Below are 12953 nucleotides of genomic sequence, written 5' to 3'. Positions count from 1 at the left end.
ATTTATGTGATTCTGACTAGGAGATGGGCTGTGTTTAATGTTATAGTTGTAGGTCTCAGAGTCTCCAAATTCCTTTAGTGTCCTTGTTTTTGACTCCCCTCTTGACTTTGGGCTTCCCTGTGTACTCCTGTGTCTTGAAACTGTTCAGCTTTTCATCTGCGATCTACTATTATTGCCCTGGAGCCTGTTGATGTGGTGGGAAGTTGTCAAGAGAGAAGCATTTCATAATCTTAGGATTAAATTTCAGTCTTTTAATGGTCCTATGTTCCAGTATTTCTAATAAGCTGGAAAACTGTTACTATTTCATTTATTTTATTTTTTAATTTGTTCAGTTTTATTGAGGTATAGTTGGCAAATAAAATTGTAAGATATTTAAAGTGTAGGGGATCCTGGCTGGCTTGTGGAAGACCTCTTGATCTCAGGGTCATGAGTTCGAGCCCCATGTTGGGTGTAGAGGTTACTGGAAAAAAAAAAAACCTTTAACAACAATAAAAAGTGTAAATTGTGGTGATTTGATATACATACACATTGTGAAAGGATTCCCCCATCTAATTGATTATTTATTAAATCTGTTACCTCATATATTTATTTAATTTTTTTACTGTTTTGTGAGAACATTTAAGTTCTCCTCTCTTAGCAAATTTCAGTGTACAGTATAGTGTTATCAACTGTAGTCACCATGTTATACATTAGATCCTCAGACTTCATTCATCTTATAGCTGGAAATTTGTAACCTTTTACCAAACTCTCCCTATTTCTACTACCTGTCAGCACCTGGCAGTCACTTTTCTACCTTCTGTTTCTATGAGTTTGACTTTTTTTTTTTTAAGATTCCATATATAAGTGATACTGTGCAGTATTTGTCTTTCTCTGTCTTATTTCATCCAGTATAATAATGATTTCATAGTCCATCCATCTTTTCCCACATGGGGGATTTCCTTCTTTCTCATGGCTGAATCATAGTCTACAGTGTATAGATAGATAGATAGTGTGTGTGTGTGTGTGTGTGTGTATATGTATATATATATATATATATATGTACACACCACATCTTTGTCCACGCATCTGTTGATGGACAGCTTAGGTTATTTCTATATCTTGGCTATTGTGTATAATGCTACAGTGATTATGGGAGTACAGATATGTCTTCGATATCCTGTGCTCTTTTCCTTTGAATATGTATCCAAAAGTGGGATTGCTGGATCATATGATAGTTTTATTTTTCATTTTTTGAGCAACTTCCATACTGTTTTCCACAGTGGCTGCACCAATTAATGTTTCCAACAGTACACACAGATTCTCTTTTCTCCACAGCCTCACCAGCCTCACCAGGTGTCTCTCAGACCTTTGTGCTTGTCCAAGCCACCTTCTTTGTTTCCAGTGGCTCCTGGTAGTTGAAGGCATGCCAAGACCTATCAGTGTACCAAAAGAAAGGGATCTCAGTCAGCACCTACATGCAGGCTGACTGGAAGCTGATCCATCAGGCAGCAGCTGGGAAAGTATGTAGTTAGGCCCTTTCCAGGGAGAAACTGGAGATGGGCTTTTTAAATTTTTAAAATTATTTTATTTTATTTTTTTAGAGAGAGGGAGAGCATGAGTGGTGGGGTGGGGGAGAGGGAGAGGGAGAGAATCTCAAGCAGACACTCCGCTGAGTGCAGAGCCTGATGGGGGGCTTCATCTCACAACCCCTGAGATCATGACCTGAGCCAAAATCAAGAGTTGGACGCTTAACCAACTGAACCACCCAGGCGCCCCCCCCCATTTTAGTTTTTGAGTTTCTTTTTGAAGCAGTTCTAACTATTTGCAAGGATTGATATGGATTTCATAATTTTTTTTTAAAGAGTTTATTTATTTATTTGACAGAGAGAGAGACAGCGAGAGAGGGAACACAAGTAGGAGCAGAGGGAGAGGGAGAAGCAGGCCTCCCGCTGAGCAGGGAGCCCGACACAGGACTCAATCCCAGGACCCTGGGATCATGAGCTGAGCCGAAGGCAGCTGCCTAACCTGCTGAGCCACCCAGGCGCCCCTGGATTTCATCATTTTTTATAACTATAAGTTAAAATAAAATTTTAAATGAACAAAGATAAAATTTAAAATTTTAAATGAACAAAGAAAATTTACTTATATTTTTTAACCAAATAAATTCATTCTGTCTTGCAGTTTCCACATGGGTGACTTGGTCTCATGTATAAATCTAAGAAATAGGATTGTAGTGATCTTATTTTAATGTATGAAATGTTTTGTTATTTTATTACCCTAGCAGTTATTTTAACATTACTCATCAATTATGTCCAACAGTGCTAAACTAGACTAAAATATAAGAAAATAGAAGAATGATGCAATTTCTTAGAAGGTTAACAAAACAGTAAAGTAAACCTTCACCGCTATATCATTCTTCAATTTTCTTACTGAGTTCCCTGAAATATTGAATTAGTTGTGATGAAGTTATGAAAGAAGTCTGAAGACGCCTTATTCTTTTGTTTTTTTTTTTTAAGATTTTATTTTTAAGTAATCTCAGCACCCAATGTGGGGGCTGAACTCACAATCTCGAGATCAAGAATCACACATTTCATTGACTGAGCCAGGCGTCCCTCTTTTTTTTGTTTTGTTTTGTTTTCATTGAACACAATTGAGAATTCAGAATTTTTGTTTTCTGCCTTAATTGCAAAAATCAGAAAGCTGACACAAGAAGACTTTTCATGGTTATTAGACAAATCAAAAGATAAATGTAAAGAGACAGAAGCACTCTAGATCTAACAATGATGGTATAATTCATTTATAAGTGAAATAGACTGTAAGTTTTAGATGATGACATTGTAGACAAATAAAGATGTGCATCTGATCCTTTTATAAGAGCAGCTTGAATGTATACTTGTTTGGAAATTAGTATTCTTTGTGAGTCCCAGCAAGAATGCAAATATAGCCTAGGCAATCGAGTTTTCCTTTTAAGTCTAATGGAAATGAGTACTTTCTGAAATCTAATTTGGTGTTGTCATATGGACTAGAAAAGGGGTTGACATTGTAAGCATGTATGTTAGTAAGGCTCTTGTTTCGGGAGATATGGACTAGATCCTGATCTGATTGTTCCACATCTAATTGTTCCTTTGATGTCTCCCCTCACCATCATTGTCTGTTAATTTGCCTTGTGATTCTACTTGCTATTTGTTGAGTTGTTGGGCTGATTCTATTCCTTGGGAGGTTCCCCATCCCAGGATCAAGCAGTTATCCAAACATTTTGTATTTATTGTTTGTGTTTATTTCAAATTCTCTATCCATTTTTGAATGTCACATTTTCAAACTTTTTTTTTTTTAAAGATTTTATTTATTTGACAAAGAGAGAAAGACAGCTAGAGAGGGAACATAAGCAGGGGGAATGGGAGAGGGAGAAGCAGGCTTCCCGCGGAGCAGGGAGCCCGATGCGGGGCTCGATCCCAGGACCCTGGGATCATGACCTGAGCCGAAGGCAGATGCTTAACGACTGAGCCACCCAGGCACCCCTTTCAAATATTTTTAAAAAGTAATCTCTATACCCAACATGGTCAAGAGTCACATGCTCCACTGATTGAGCCAGCCAGGCATCCCTGGATATCACATTTTTTAAAATTGAGGTGTAATTGACATACAATATTATATTACTTTCAGGTGTATAACATAATGATTCATTATTTGTATATATTGCAAAATGATCACTGCAGTAAACATTTTGAAGTGCCAAATTATGTTTTGTTGCCACATTGCTCAGTCATTTTCCACTACTCCAAGTTATTTATTTTATCCAAACCTAGGAGAGTGAGGCAGTATGCCCTTGGATTACTTTCACAGCAAAAGACTGGGCTATGATAAGACATAAAAATATGTCATCTTTTCATAAGAAATACCTTACTACTTATAAACCGTGGTAAATTATTTTTATTTCTAGACTTTTGCATATTTGACCTGATGGGGAAGAGCCAGAAAAGCAAGAGCAGTATTTGTCGGAAGTCAATTTTGTCAACAACAAAACACTGACTAAGGAGAGAAATAGTGTATTAGGAAGATCATTTTATCTGAGCACAAACTCTGTTCTGCAAGAAAAATACCTAGTATATGTGACTCATATGGAATGAGTTTTGACTTTTATTTCAGAAGTAATTATTAGTAATAGAAACTTCTTTGTAAGGAAGTTTGATGAGTTTAATGCACCTGGAAAATTGCTCCTCTGTAAAGCAGAATTCTCATTCTGGAGAGAAACCTTTCGAATATGACAAAAATGGAAAAGCTATTGTTCAAAATGAGGACCTGTTTCAACATCAGTATATTCAAACTCTGAAGCAGCTTTTTTTTTTTTTTTAAAGATTTTATTTATATATTCATGAGAGACAGAGAGAGAGGCAGAGGGAGAAGCAGGCTCCCAAGGAGCAGGGAGCCCGATGCGGGACTCGATCCCAGGACGCTGGGATCATGACCTGAGCCGAAGGCAGACGCTTAACCATCTGAGCCACCCAGGCGCCCTGAAGCAGCTTTTTGAATATAATGAATGTGGGAAAGCCTTCCATGAGGGAGCAACATTATTTTATTTATTTTATTTATTTTATTTTATTTTATTTTATTATTTGCCAGAGAGAGAGAGAAAGAGAGAGGGCGAGCACAAGCAAGGAGAGCTGCAGGCAGAGGGAGAAGCAGGCTCTCAGTTGAGATCCTCACCTGGGATCATGACCTGAGCCAAAGGCAGACGTTTAACTGACTGAGCCACCCAGGCATCCTGAGGGAGCAACTTTCATTGTGCATAAGAGAACATGCTCATGGGGGAAGCCCTATGAATATAATGAATATATGAAAGCCTTTTCTGATAGACCAACATTCACTGTTCATCAGGGAACTCATATAAGGGAGAATCCCTGTGAATTTAATGACTGTGGGAAGTGGTCTGTTGGTGAGAAGTCAACTCTAAATAAGCATAGTCGAGTTATCATGGGGAAGAAATACTATGAGTGTGTTGAAAGTGAGAATAGTTTCAGCAAGAAGTCACTCCAGCGAATTTGTAAAGGAGAGGAAACTTTTGACTATAATGAAGATTGGGAAGTATTCTGCAAGAAGCCACATTTCAGGGCGCCTGGGTGGCTCAGTTGGTTAAGCAACTGCCTTCGGCTCAGGTCATGATCCTGGAGTCCCGGGATCGAGTCCCGCATCGGGCTCCCTGCTCGGCGAGGAGCCTGCTTCTCCCTCTGACCCTCCTCCCTCTCGTGTACTCTCTCTCATTCTCGCTCTCTCAAATAAATAAATAAAATCTTTAAAAAAAAAAAAGAAGCCACATTTCATTCAGCATGAAGAAACACATATAGAAAGGAAAGCCTGTAAAATTAATCAATATGCTGGCACATTTTGCAAGAAGCCAAAGCTTCCTATGGGTCAGAAAACATATATAGGAGAAAAACTCTATGAATGTCGTGAACATTCCCACCTTCAGCCATAAATCATCTCTTATCCTACATTAGAGGATACACAGGAGAAACCCTGTGCACCAAATGTGGGAAAACTTTCAGATAAATGTCAGGCCTCGCAGTGCATCAGAGAACACACACAGGGGAAAAACCCTATGAGTGTAATGTTTGTCAGAAAGCCTCCAGTAATAGGTCAGCTCTCACTGTACATCAGAGAATACATACTGGGAAGAAACCTGATGAATGTAAGGAATGTGGGAAAACTTTCTCCCAGAAGCCAAACTTCATTAATCATCACAGAACTCACACAGGAGAGAAACCCTATGAATGTAATGAATGTGGAAAATCCTCCGAAGTCAAAACTGAGGGAACATCAGAGAACACACATAGGAGAGTAACCTCATAAATGTCAGGAATGTGGGACAACTTTTTACCACAAATCGACCCTCACAGTACATCAGAGAACCCACACAGGGGAGAACCCCTTTGAACATAGTGAATGTGGGAGAACCTTTCACCAGAAGTCATCCCTGACAACACATCAGAGAATACACACTAGGGGTAGGGTAAGCCCAGGACTATACTGGAACCACTTGCCAGAATCCTGACTTCACTGCAGCCCAGAGAAATAACACTGAGAAGAAACCACTGTCAACATTATGAAAACTCAGAAACCTTCACCTTCTTGTCAGACTCATTGTGTAGCAGAAATAGCCCAGGGCTGAGGTGGGGAACCCATTAAATAGGAGGAAGCTTTTGCCCAGAAGTGGCATTTCATTGAACAGCAAAATAATTGGTATTTGATAACCTTACTAAAATTTTGAAGATTTACAATGTAACAAAAGTAAAAAAAATATGGAGGCTTTTTTTTTTTTCGGAGGAGTTATATAAGAGAAATTAAAAAAAATTTTATAAATTTATTCATGAGAGAGAGAGAGGCAGAGGGAGAAGCAGGCTCCCCGTGGAGCAGGGAGCTTGACACGGGACCGGATCCCAGGACCCTGGGATCATGACCTGAGCTGAAGGCAGACGCCCAACCGACTGAGGCACAATTTTGCATGATTGGTTTGCTTATTGGAACTGAACATTATAGTAGGAAACATATATTTGCTTAATAACATATAATTTTGAATTAATGATTTTAATATGAATATGAAATGGGTAAGGTGTCCCATACTTAATACCTATGTAACTTTTTTGTTTTAATTGAAATGTTCATTGAGATAATTATAGATTGTAAGATGCAGTTTTACATTTTTATTTTTTTAAATCTTTAAAAATATTTTATTTATTTGAGAGAGAGCGAGAGAGGGAGGGAGAGCACAGATGGAGAGGGAGAGGGAGAAGCAGACTCCCCAGTGAGTGGAGAGCCTGACATGGGACTTGATCCTAGGACCCCGAGATCACGACCTGAGCCGAAGGCAGACTCCCAACCGACTGAGCCACCCAGGCTCCCCTAAGATGCGATTTTAATAACACGGAGAGATCAGGTGTTCCCTGTACCCGGCCTCCCCCAGTGGTAACATCTTGCAAAACTGTAGTACAATATTGTCCAGGAAAATGACCATATTGATACAATCCACCAATCAGTTTAAAGTTTCTCAGTTTTATTTGTCCTCATTTATGTGTATGTGTATTGAGTTCTGTGCAGTTTTATCACGTGTGGGTTCGTGTATCCACCACCCTGTCAAGGTACAGAGCAGTTCCATCACCACAGGGATTCTCTGTTTCTCTTCTATAATCACATCTCCCTCCCTTCCGGATCTCCTCATTCTAGCACCTGCCAGTAAATAATGGGATCTCCATTTCTAAAATGTTGTCACTTAAAAAATGTTACATGAATGGAATCGTAAAATGTGTAACCTTTTAGAATTGGCTTTTTTCACTCAGCATAATTGCCTGAAGATTCATTTAACCGTGTTTTTGTGCATATCAATAATTTATTCTTTTTAATTGCTGAGTATTATTTTGTGGTCTGGATGTACTGCAGTTTGTTTACCCATTAAGCTAGGCTGTTTCCAGTATTTTATTATGAGTAAAAGTGTTATGAATGTTTTTTTCCCCCTTTTGTTCATTGCAGTGACTAGAACTTCCAGTACTATGCTGAATAAGAGTGGTGAGAGTAGACATCTCCACTTGTTCCTAATCTTAGGGTGAAAGGTCTGTCTTTCAACATTAGGTATGATGATAGCTGTAGATTTTTTAATAGATTCTCTTTGCCAGACTGAGGTAATTTCCTTCTGTATTGGGTGTCCCCAGGACCCCTAGATTTGGTGATTTATTTGGAGGACTCACAGGACTCAGCATATAGTCCTATTCGTGGCTAAGATTTATTACAGTGAAAAGAGACAAGGCAAAATCAGCAAAATGTATAGGCATGGGGGACAAAGTCCAGTGGAAAGCAGACGAAAGCTTCCACAAGTCCTTTCCCAGTGGAGTCACACAGGATGCGTGTGATTCTTCTAGCACCAAATTGTGACAGTGCATGTGAAGTATTGCCTACCAGTGAAACTCATCAAAGACTCAGGGCCCAAGGTATTCTCCCTAGCACAAACCCAAATTCCAGCTTCTCAGAAGGAAGGCACATTTTCAGGATAAGGCATATTGTCTGAACAAACAGTTTAGGCACAATGAGACAGTCTTATCAGGGAAAGATGAAACACTCCTGAAATCCAAGTTCCCAGGTGCCAGCAACAGGCCTTGAAAGCAGGCCTTCCTAAGGATATTAATCTCGGACTTGCCGTATTAACCCTTTTCTGCACACTTTCTATTTCTGACTTGTTCGGAGTTTGTCCAGATGTTGGATTTTGTTAAATGGTTTTTCTACATTTGTAATATGAGCACATGAGTCTTCTTCATTAGCCTGTTTATATTGTGGATTACATTATGATCGACTGATTGATTTTTTTTTTTAAGATTTTATTTATTTATTTGACAGAGAGAGACACAGCGAGAGAGGGAACACAAGCAGGGGGAGTGGGAGAGGGAGAAGCAGGCTTCCCGCTGAGCAGAGAGCCCGATGTGGGACTCGATCTCAGGACTGTGAAATCATGACCCGAGCCGAAGGCAGATGCTTAACAACTGAGTGACCCAGGCGCCCCTGATTGATTGATTTTTAAGGAAGCTCTGGGCCCAGGTGTGGGGCTTGAACTTAGGACCCCAAGATCAAGAGTGGCATGCTCTACTGACTGAGCCAGCCAGAGCCCCTACATTATGAATTTTTTTAAATGTTTAGCCAACCTCACTACTTGGAAAAAATCTGTCTTGGTCATGGTGTGTGGTACTTTTTATACACGATTGAATTTGATTTCTTAGTATTTTGTTGCAGATTTTGTGTGTAAATTGATGAGAGGTATTGGTCTGTTGTTTTTTTTCTGTGCTGTATGTACAGTTTTGGTATCAGGCTAATACTAACTTTATTAAATGAGTTGGGAAGTACCCTCTGTTTTTTTTTTTTTTTACAGAATGTCTAATTGATGTTAATTCTTCTTTTTTTTTTTTTTTAAAGATTTTATTTATTTATTTGACAGAGAGAGAAATAGCGAGAGCAGGAACACAAGGAGGGGGAGTGGGAGAGGGAGAAGCAGGCTTCCTGCCGAGCAGGGAGCCCGATGTGGGACTCGATCCCAGGACCCTGGGATCATGACCTGAGCCGAAGGCAGACGCTTAACGACTGAGCCACCCAGGCGCCCGATGTTAATTATTCTTTTAAAGTTTGGTAGATTCTCCAAATCTGGATCTGGAGATGTCTTTTTGGGGAGCTTTATAGTTATGAATTTTGGGTTTTTTTTTAAAGATTTTATTTATTTGACAGAGAGAGACACAGCGAGAGAGGGAACACAAGTAGGGGGAGTGGGAGAGGGAGAAGCAGGCTTCCTGCTGAGCAGGGAGCCTGATGCGGGGCTCAATCCCAGGACCCTGGGATCATGACCTGAGCCGAAGGCAGACGCTTAACAACTGAGCCACCCAGGCGCCCCGAATTTTGTCTGTTTTATCGCTTGCTGAGTTTGTGGTGTTGAAGTTTCCAATTGTAATTATGATTTTTTTAGTTTTATTGTATTTTTATGTTTTATGTATTTTGAGGCTCTCCTGGTTGGTTCATAAACATTTAGGATTTCTAAATGTTATGTCTTTCTGTTACATTCCTCCTTTTATCATTATGTAATATTCCTCTTTGTTTCTAGTAATTTTCTTTGTTCTGAAGTTTACTTTATTGGATATTACACTTTTGTAATTGTCCTACAGTTCTTGGATATTGTTTTATTTTGTTCTCTTTGCATTTCAGTTTTGGAAGTTTCTATTGACATTTCTTTAGGCTTGCTGATCCTTTCCTCAGCCATCTCATCTCTTGATGAACCCATAAAAGGCATTCTTCATTTCTTTCACAGTGTTTTTGATTTCTAGCATTTGTTTTTGATGCTTTCTTAGAGTTTCTGTTCTTTGCTTACATTACTTATCTGTTCTTGCATGTTGTCCATTTTTTCCATTACTGCTCTTAACATAGTAATCATAATTTTATTTTATTTTTTAAATTTAATTTTATTTTAAAGATTTATTTATTTATTCATGAGAGACAGAGAGAGAGAGAGAGAGAGGCAGAGGGAGAAGCAGGCTCCCCGCAGAGCAGGGAGCCCGATGCGGGACTCGATCCAGGACCCTGGGATCATGACCTGAGCTGAAGGCAGACGCTTAACGACTGAGCCACCCAGGCGCCCTAATTTAATTTTATTTTAAAGATTTATTTATTTGAGAGAGAGCATGCAGGGGGGAGGGAAAGAGGGAGAGGGAGAAAGAGGTTTTTTTTTTAATATTTTATTTATTTGACAGAGAGAGAGACACAGCGAGAGAGGGAACACAAGCAGGGGCAGTGGGAGAGGGAGAAGCAGGCTTCCCGCTGAGCAGGGAGCCCGATGTGGGGCTCGATCCCAGGACCCTAGGACCTGACCAGAGCCGAAGGCAAAGGCAGACTCTTAACAACTGAGTCACCCAGGCGCCCCGAGGGAGAAAGAGTCTTAAGTAGACTCTGTGCTGTGTGCAGAGTGAGATCAGACCAGAGCTAAAACCAAAAGTCGGATGCCTAACCGACAGCACCATCCAGGTGCCCCAGTAATCATAATTTCAAATTCTCAGTCTCATAATACCAACATTTCTGCCATATCTGAGTCTGGCTCTGATGCTTTCTCTTTCTTTTCAAACTGTCTTTTTTTGTCTTTTAGTATACCTTTCATTTTTATTGAAATACGGATATGATGTACTGGTGTATTAGAGTTCTCCAGAGAAAGAGACAGACACAACACAGCAGCTGAGGGTCACAAGTGGGAAAGTTTATTAAAGCAAAAGTACACTCTCAAGATATGAGAGCTGGTAAGTTCAAGAGAGAAGGAGCGTTGTGTGCCCTGGGGTTTGGGTTTCTAACATTTATTGACAGTTGTTAACAAGGGGGAGAATATTCATTACTTGAAGAGGGGATTTTTCTGAAGCAGGGTTTTGGCCTTTTTCTTCCTTATATGGACAGGAGTTCCTGTCGTGGCACCTGTCATCTTGGGCCTGTCTGGTTTGATCCGGACTTTTGTGGCTTCGTTTGGAGCACTGCCAGACAGGCCTCTGACTTTCCCGATGGCTGGCTGTGACTTCCTCTTTACTGGACACCAGACCTCCTGCTAGAACTCAACCAACGGCCTCTAACAGCTGTAGGGGTCAATATTTGTAGTAGTTGCTCCCGGTATCATAATATATATGTAACTGAATGTTTATCACAGTTGACTATGTCAACATTTTAACACTTAGTGTGAAGCATGGAAACCTTACTTCCATTTAGTTGTTTTTCCTTTCCCTACTTTTTTTTTTTTTTTTAAAGATTTTATTTATTTATTTGACAGAGAGATAGAGAGAGAGCACAAGTAGGCAGAGAGGCAGGCAGAGGGACAGGGAGAAGCAGGCTCCCCGCTGAGCAGGGAGCCCGATGCGGGGCTCGATCCTAGGACCCTGGGATCATGACCCGAGCCGAAGGCACCGCTTAACCAAGTGAGCCACCCAGGTGCCCCTCCTTTCCCTACTTTTAAATATTATTCTCTTGAGTATCACATTGATGTAGGCAAGCTGGGTCTGAGGACCCAGATGGGGGGCCCCTGCAGGACCAGCGATAGAGTCCTTGACTTTGCACAGGATAGAAATCAAACTCATGTAGAGAGGAAGTGAGAACAGTTTATTGAAGGCATAGAGAGCAGATAGAGACTGTTTAGGTGTCCTCCCTAAGTCACTTATGCTCTGGAGCCAGGGGTCTTGATGAGTCATTGGTCTGGAACACTACATGTGACACTGCCTGGTCACTCTTTAGTTATCTATAGTGCCGGAAGACTTCAAGGAAATCATTAACTCCTTGACCTTTATAAGGAGGACATAGCGTGTGTAGGGTAAGGGTGCAGGGCCTAGCAAGAACAGAAGCAGGAGAAGGAGCCGGAAGCAGCCCTTCATGGGGTCTCTTCAGTGTCCCTGGCTCAACATGGTATTTTAATTTTTGTTTCAACCTTGAAATATGATTTATAAAACTCATGAGGAAAGGATAGTTTATTCTTTAGCAATTCCTCAATGGTGGGTCTCCTTACAACAAATTCTATTAGTTTTCTTTCATGCGAGAATATCTTTACTTCTTTTTCATTCCTGACGGAGAGTTTTAAACCAGATGAAGAATTTATAATTTAGAGTATTTTCCTATGAGCATTTGGAAAAATGTGACAATTCCTGGGGCTCCTGGGTGGCTCAGTTGGTTAGGTGTCCGACTCTTGATTTTGGGTCAGGTCATGATCTCAGGGTCATGAGATGGAGCCCTGCATCAGGCTCCCTGCTCAGTGGGGAGCCCTGCTTCTCCCTCTCTGTCTGTAGCTCCTCCTGCTTGTGCTCTCATAAATAAATAAAAAATCTTAAAAAAAAAAGAAAGAAAAATGTGACAGTTCCTTCTGGCCTCCATGATTTCAGATGAGAAATTCACTGTCATTCGAACTGGTGTTCTGTGGGTGATGTGTTGTTTCCTTATGGCTGTTTTCAGGGTTTTTTTTCTTTAGCTTTTGGATGTTTAATTATAATGTGTCTAGGCATAGATTTTTGGGGAGTTTGATCAATGTCTTCTATTTAGATTGGTCTTTTGTCAGTTTGGAGACATTTTCAGCCATTATTTTTTTAAACACACAGCTGGGGGGCCCTGAGGCTTTTTTTTTTTTAGTCTATTTTCTCTCTGGTCCAGATGGGCAAATCTGTTGCTCTGTCCTCAAGTTCACAGATTCTTGTCATCTGCAATTGTTATGGGTTGAATAAAGTCCCCTTAAAAGATATGATGAAGTCCAAACCTCTGGTGCCTATTTGTGACCTTGTTCAATTATTCAATTTTGCCCTTAAGAAAATTTAAGTCTTGGGTGCCTGGGTGGCTCAGTCGGTTAAGTGTCCGACTCTTGATTTTGGCTCAGGTCATGATCTCAGGGTTGTGAGATAGAGCCCTGTGTGGGGCTCTGCACTGGGCATGGAGCCTGCTTAAGATTC

This window comes from Mirounga angustirostris, unplaced genomic scaffold (genome assembly GCF_029215605.1).
Source record: "Mirounga angustirostris isolate CCGP_5_RB_7025 unplaced genomic scaffold, mMirAng1.0.hap1 SCAF_6, whole genome shotgun sequence".
Classification (NCBI taxonomy): Eukaryota; Metazoa; Chordata; class Mammalia; order Carnivora; family Phocidae; genus Mirounga; species Mirounga angustirostris.
This window is presented reverse-complemented; position numbering follows the sequence as displayed.